We start from the raw sequence: 6,969 nt of genomic DNA on the forward strand, positions 1-6,969 counted from the left end.
CTTGTCACACACCTTTCTTAATTTTAAACCATTCAGTGTTGCCATGTTCTGTTCAAACAACTGCTTCTTGGTCCATGGACAGATTTCTCATGAGCACAATTAAGTGTTCTGGAATACTCATACTTCGAAATGTTGTCCATAGCTTGCTATGATCCACACAATCGAAAGCCTTTGTATTGCCAATAAAGCACAGGTAAACATCTTTCTGATATTCTCTGCTTTCAGCCAAGATCCATCGGACATCAGCAATGATATCCCTCGTTCCACGCCCTATTCTGAATCCGGCTTGAGCCTCTGGAATTTCTCTGTCAATGTATGTGTGCAGCCATTTTTGTATTACCTTTAGTAAAACTTGATTCTCATGGGATATCAAAGAGATTGTCCAGTGATTTCTGCATTCCATTGGGTCACCTCTCTTTGGTATGGACACAAATACGGATCTCTTCTAATCAGTTGGCCAGAGAGTTGTCTTCCAAATTTCTTAGCATAGATGAGTGAGTGTCTCCTGTGCCTTCTCACTTTCTTGAAAGATTTCAATTTTTATTCCATCATTTCCTGGTGCCTTGATATTTTCCAATTCCTTCAATACACCTTGGACTTCCTCCTTCAGTATCATTGGCTCTTGATCATATGCTACGGTTGAACATTAACCACTTCCTTTTGGAACAGTGACTCTGTGTATTCCTTCCATCTTCTTTGTGTGTATGTGTGTGTGTGTGTAAAGGTTTTTATTGGGGGAGTGGGGCACAGTGGACAGGGACCTGCTCAGTCCTTCTTGGCAACCGCTTTCCTTATGGTGGTGAGGACATTGTTGAACTCCTCACTTCCTCTTGGGGCAGATGTGTGTCCCCACCGTTTTCTTGATGAACTTGAGTGCCCGCTTGCCCTTGGAGACCTTGAGCCGCTCCATGGCCCAGTGCTCATATGGTGCAAAGCCACACACCTCCCGGATCATGTCCCGCATGAACTTGGTGTGCTTAGTGAGGCTCCCACTGCAGCGGCTGTGGCTCAGCTTGCTCATGTTCTTGGTTACTTTGTGGCCCTTGTTGAGGCCAACGGCAATAGGGTAGTGCACAGCCATGGCTGCTTTTCTTCAATGGCTGCTGTGACGGAAGACCTTCCATCTTTTGATGCTTTTTGCATCATTAGGTAATTTGCCCAAATTCTACAAAGGTAGAATTAACTAATAACAGAGACTGCATGGCCTACAATACCTATCAAGATTTATTCTTCAGCCCTTTGTGGAAAATGTTTGCCAACTCGGAGAGACCTAGAAGCTGATGATGCTAGAGTGAGAAGGGCTGGGATCCAAAGGAAGGCTCAGCATTAAAGAGGAACAGGGACACTGCTTCCCAAGGACTGTGTGTGGATGGGTGGAAAAACATTACAACGAGGGCACCTGGGTAGAGGTGCAGGCAGGTGTGCTGATTGGGGTGGTGGAAACACTGAGATCCTCAACAGGGAGGGCATGGGGTGGGCTTGGGTGGGGTCATGTACAAGTTTGGACTACAAGTCCAAGTTTAAGGCATTGTTTGTTGTTGTTGTGTGCCTTTGAGTTGGTTCTGACTCATAGCAATCCTGTATTGGGATTTCAAAAGTGGCTGGTGGATCTGAACTGCTGACCTTGCTACTACCAGTCCAGTGCTTATCCAACAACACCACACCAGGGCATTATGGGACTGTTTTTTTCTCAGTGTTGTTTTTTTTTTCCCACTTTTCCCCCTTCCATTTAGTCTTCGTTTACTTTGTTTTTTCTTTCTATTTTTTTTTAGTCTTCATTTACTTTGGTTTGTTGGGAAGGATGCCATGGAAATCTTTGGTAGGAAACAGTTTTGCCCACATGTTTCTCCTTTTGCTTCTTCCTTGGTATTTGTGAAATTTGAGTACTTTCTCATATTGATTATTCTTTGCCCCCAAACTGAGAAGTGTTTTGGTTGTTCTTCTGATTCCTCTTCTTTCTTTTGAAATTGAGAATATTGTAGAATTGGTGGCTGCTGTTGTTCTTAGGTCTTTTAGTCATTTTAAAGGTGGAGCAGCAGAGTGCCAGAAAGTGAAGTAACTTTTCCAAAGTCATAAAGTTTGTGGCAGAGCTGAAATTGGAACTACAGCATGCTTCCTCTGATGCTGCAATGCCAGACACAATAATTCTTTGAGGGAATTTATGCATAATTTCTCTCAGTGCTCATGGAATAACTTCTCCCAAGTACATGCTCAAGAATCCTCAGGGTCAAGTAATTGTTGCTTTAGCTTCAATTTTGTGCCATATCGTGCTCTCAAAGCAATGGGGAAAACAGCCCTGAACAAGATAGGATTCTACTGCTATGGGACTGGCACTTGTGGAGGGCAGAGTAGATGGGTCACTACATTTAAGTCACTATTGCTGGTTGACGGAGGCTCCTTTAAGTCAGGAGGACCAAGGACCAAAGCTGCTTTGTGGGGATGACCAATGCTGCTCATACCCCAAGTACATTAATGACATGGGCCTGCTGCTCCTCACTCCACCTTCCAAGTTTGTCTTAGACTTTGAAAACATAATTAAGCACTTTGAAAACCATGTTTAAACTGATGTGATTAACTCCTCCATTCTCATTCAGAGAAAGATACTTTTTCTATTGTTCATAGTCCCAATGATTATTTAGTATCCTTAGCACTAACAAAGTGTATTGCTCACTGGTTACCTCACAGTTGGGTGACTTTCCAGTAAGTAACTTGTTAGGAATATAGGTATGACATCACAGTTCTGGAAGCACCTTGCTTCTTTGTCTTGTAGTCAGGAATGTTTGAGGCCAGCAAGGCTGCTGCTGTTTTTTTCTTTTCCTCCATTACAAAGCCAAGTGGTCAAGTGATTGCTTCTCTCAGTAGAGAAAGATCAGATTAAGACAAACTTTGCTTTAAGGTTCACTCTGGTTTACTTTTTTCTGTTTGAGATATAGTGTTATGCGTTAGGATAAGTACTCGACTACCAGGTCGATTTGAACCACAGGGGCGGTAGTTCAAATTCACCAGCTGTTCCTCAGAAACCGTATATAGGGTCTCTATGCGTTGGAACCGACTCGATGGCGCTTAGCAACAACAACACAGTACTCTCCATGCTGTTTTGTCCCACTCAGTAAACTTCTGTGGAATCATGATGTATGCCAGGAGTGCTTAAAGCTTCCCTGGTAAAGTTCCTCTAAGAGATGACATCAAGCTGTACAGAAGTCTTGGGATCATGGCTTTCCAGACTACTTTATTGAACTTTCCAGAGGTGAGACTAGGAGTTCGGTTATTTGTGAGTATATGTGTGTGGTTTTTTTTTTTTTTTTTTTTTTCGCTTGTTTGGCTTCTTTTTAATTTCCAGATTCCCCTTGGCCTAGCATTTATGGTAGTGCTGGCTAAGCGGAAAGCTCTTTATTTTTTGGATGGGGAGGGGTGGGGTGGGAAGGGTGGGTGGGTAGGAGTAAGGAATGTTAGGGTTAGGACAATGGCTAGGTCTAGGCTAAGGTAGAACTTTGTGTAGTGTTATGGTTAGGACTAGGGTTAGTTTTAGGGGTAGGGATTGGGCTAGGACTAGGAGTAAGGTTTGGTCTAGTTTTAAGGGTTGTAGTTAGGAGTCCTGGTGTGGCGCTGTAGGTTAATGCACCAGACTGCGAAGTCGTTTGAACTGCAAGGTTGGTGGTTCAAGCTCACCAGCTGCCCCTTGGAAACCCTATACAGGGTTGCTATGGGTCAGAACTGACTCAACAACATTTAACAACAACAATAAGAAGTTGGGTTTATTTTTATTTATTTTCTTGAAATCTCCTTCATTTGGAAGTTCTGTAACTACATTATTCTTCTTTTTACTTTCTGAGTTTGTTTTGTTGTTACAGCTGTATCTGGTTCTCTATCGTCAGTCATGCAGGTCTTCTTTATTCTGAATCCTTGTATGTCTGAGTTGAGTTCTCAGTGATATTGTCATATATGTTAGTCTCTGGTTGTTGTCTGCTGTTGTTGGTTCTTTGCACAAAGTAATTTTTGGTAAAGTGGGTCTGGTTTTTAAAAATCTTATAGTTTCTGTTTATCTGAAAATGACCTAATTTCACCATCATATTTGATGCCCAGTTTGCCAGATATGATTCTTGGTTGTTGTTGTTTTTTTTTTTTTTTCTTTCAGAATTCTATGTAAGTCATTCCATTGCCTTCTTGCCTGCATGGTTTCTACTTAGAAATCAGAGGTTAGTCTTATTCTTCTTTATTGGTAACTTCATTTTTCCTGAGTTGCTCTCAGGATTCTTTCCTTGTCTTCTTTGATTTGGAAAAGTTTGATTATAATTTATCTTGGTATTTTTCATTTGGGGCCTCTCCGGTTTGGAGTTCCTTCAACTTTTTGATTTTTCTCATCTTTCACGATGTTAGGGATGTTTTCTTCCAACAGCTCTTTGACAGTATTCTCTATGGGTTTTTTTGTTTGTTTGTTTGTTTCTTCCTGTTCTGGAATTCCAATCACATTTTAGTTATTCCTCTTGATAGTGTCCCCATCAATGTTAGGCTTTCTTCAGATATTTTTATTCTTTTTTCTGATTGTTCCTCTAGCAGATATCTATCTATTGAGAGAGTTTCCCTCAAGCTCAATAAATTGGCTTTCCATCTATTCAATTCTATTTCTTTGCCCTTTTAGTGTATTATCTATTTCTGCAGTCTTAGTGTTAATCTTCTGACATTCAAATTGATGCTTTTGAGTGGTTCTTCTTTTTCATTTTCATTGTCAGTTTGTTTCCTGAATCCTTGTTTAATTTTGTCTGTTTTTAAAAATTTCATCTACAGTTTTCTCAATCATTCTCTCAATCCCTTGAAAGTGGCTAAATAGCATTCTTTTTGATTGCCTGTCAGGAAGTTCTGATACCATTTCTGTTATTATATTTTTGACTCTGTATTTTGTTCACTTGCTTTAGGCACTCTCACTTGTTTTTTCACGTAAGCTGAAATTGTTTTCTCTGAGACTTTGTGGTGTCGTATTTATATTTAATTGATGATTATATATTGGTGTGGTCTCAGACACTCACCACCTGTCTCTTTGTGGATATGGTAGAGACTTGCAGAGTGAACTCAATTTTTTGTTCATTTTTTTGTAGAGTAATTTAGGGTGGGTACTTGACTCCAAAAGCAAGGACACTATGCCTGGTTCCTGACTCCAGGCAGTCAAAAGGCTGTGCAGGAGGGTGTGCTACTGACCACTGGGTTGGTGAGGGCAGGGACTAGCTGCACTCCTGACTGCCAGGAAGGTACAGGAACAGGAAAGAATGTACCTCCTTCCTGCCAACCTCTTGCCACATCCTATAGCTACTGGCCACTGTATTTGCAGCCACTTGAAAAAACTAAAAAGGCCATACCAAGAAGACAGATTCTTATTAGTCCTGGCTTGGGTTCTTGTTTCCTTGAGCAAGCTTCTAATCACCATATGCCTTGGTGTTTATCTGTAACCTGGAGATCATTGTGATAACCAGTGCCATGTGCAGCGCTTGGTGGCATGGTGCCTGATAATGAGAAGTAGTTGACTACTGGATCTTCCTTCTTTCTACTCTAGTCTTACCACCTTCTTCCAGACTGAGAGGGGGCTTTCCTTCCCCACAGTTACAATCTGTTTCTCTAAAAATGATCGTAGGATAAGTATTGGACTGCTAACTGCAAGGGTGGCCGTTCACACCCACTAGCCACTCGTTGGAAACCCTATGTTGTTGTTAAGTGCCATCAAGTCTGTTCTGACTCATAGTGACTCTGTATAGGGTTTCCGAGGAGCATCTGATGTGTATGAACCACCGATTTTGAGCTGTGAGTTAGTAAGAATAAAGGAGTGTGGTGGCTTTAATAGGCACTGGGCTGCTGCTAATCACAAGGTCAGTAAATAAAGCCCACCAGCCATTCTGCAGGAGAAAGATGACGCATTCTGCTCTTGTAATGATTTATAACGTCATATACCCTCTTACAGGGTTGTGATGAATCAGAACTGACTCAGTGGCACTGAACAATGTCAAGTTAGACCAAATGGCAGATTTTAGGTGTGGTGATGCTTTTGTTGTCCATTTTTGCCAAATTGGTTCTGATGCATAAGGACCCTGTATAGGGTTTCTGAGGCACAGCTGGTAGGTTTGAACTGCAGACCTTGTGGTTAGCTGCTGTTGTAGTGCCGTCAAGTCTGTTCCAATTCATAGCAACCCTGTATAGAGTTTCTGAGGAGCAGCAGGTGAGTTCGAACTGCCGATGACCTTGTGGTTCAAACTGATATTTGGTCCAGTGCATTGTTGTGCAGCACCATAGTCCAGTGTTTATCCTACAGTGTCACATTAGGACTCCTAGTAGTCATAAAAGTAATGGATTTGAGAAAAAAAACACAAACTATAGCATTTTCTCTAGTGAATGAACAGAGGTAGTCAGATACTTTATAGACATTAGTTGTTGCTGTTGTTAACTGCCCTTGAGTCAGTTCTGACTCATAGCAACCCTGTTTAGGGTTTCCAAGGTATTGGCTGGTGAGTGTGTACTACCGACCTTGTGGTTCAAACCAACCTTGTGGTCTAGTGTAGCACAAATATTTGGTATTATATGCCAGGTACTTTTCTAAGCACACCTTTAATAGATTAATTCAGTTAACCTTATAGCTGCCATGTAGGATTGGTACAATTATTAATACATTTTACAGATGAGGAACCAGAGGCAGAGAGGCAAAGTAACTTGCCTGGTATTACGCAGGTAGCAAAGGGCAGCCAATTAACTTAATTGTGCTTCTAGTTGTGTTTCTGCCTAAGGCAGGAATTTCAAATGCTTTTGAAATTGTAGTATCCAGCTGAAATTTAGTTTTAGTGCACCTTTTATATGTGTGCATATTTTAAATTTAACACAACTATATGTTGCTTGTAAACATTTGATAAATCTTAGCGATATTACATACAGAAAATTTAATAAATCATAAGTACTATACAAAAAATGTACAAACATAGAGTTGCCACAAAA

At 41.0% G+C, this 6,969-nt stretch overlaps 1 pseudogene; it reads right to left on the reverse strand.

Moving 5' to 3' along the window:
• Positions 1–765: 765 nt before the first annotated feature.
• Positions 766–1,081, reverse strand: LOC102834147 (annotated as a pseudogene).
• Positions 1,082–6,969: the final 5,888 nt, after the last annotated feature.

Source organism: Chrysochloris asiatica, unplaced genomic scaffold (genome assembly GCF_000296735.1).
Source record: "Chrysochloris asiatica unplaced genomic scaffold, ChrAsi1.0 scaffold00352, whole genome shotgun sequence".
NCBI lineage: Eukaryota > Metazoa > Chordata > Mammalia > Afrosoricida > Chrysochloridae > Chrysochloris > Chrysochloris asiatica.